The sequence below is a fragment of the Mus caroli genome, chromosome 5 (genome assembly GCF_900094665.2).
Source record: "Mus caroli chromosome 5, CAROLI_EIJ_v1.1, whole genome shotgun sequence".
In the NCBI taxonomy this organism is placed as follows: domain Eukaryota; kingdom Metazoa; phylum Chordata; class Mammalia; order Rodentia; family Muridae; genus Mus; species Mus caroli.
Window position 1 is genome coordinate 17409522 of NC_034574.1, and position 698 is coordinate 17410219.

The following is a 698-nucleotide window of genomic DNA, read 5'->3' on the forward strand; positions in this document are numbered from 1 at the left end:
TCCTTCTCCTTCTCCTTCTCCTTCTCCTTCTCCTTCTCCTTCTCCTTCTCCTTCTCCTTCTCCTTCTCCTTCTCCTTCTCCTTCTCCTTCTCTTCTTCTCCTTCTCCTTCTCTTCTTCTCCTTCTCCTTCTCTTCTTCTCCTTCTCCTTCTCTTCTTCTCCTTCTCTCCTTCTCCTTCTCCTTCTCCTCCTCCTCCTCCTCCTCTTTCTCCTTCTCCTCCTCCTCCTCCTCCTTCTCCTCCTCCTTTCTCTTTCTCTCTCTCTCTCTCTTTCCCTCTTCCTCTCTCCCTTCCTCCCTCTCTCTCTCTCTCCCACAAAACACTAATACACTTTAATATTGAAAAGCTTAATAACAATAACAAGTTAAAAAGTAGTCAAGAGCTAATGTTTATAGTCCCCACTCTTTTTTCAGACACTTTTCTTTGAGTGTTTTATGTGAAGTAACTCACTGAGTCCTCATGGTAATACTATGGGGTGTGTATCCTTCTCATTCCTACCTTACATATGAAGAAACCATGGCACAGGAGTGCCTAGAGACTTATCCAAGACCACAGAGTTAGTGTGTAACCTTGTGGAGGTTCACATTGCCAGTCTTCGTGCCCTTACTATCTGCAGTCAGTGCACAGGCTGCCCTGAGCCCTCACTATCTGCAGTCAGTGCACAGGCTGCCCTGAGCCCTCACTATCTGCAGTCAGTGCA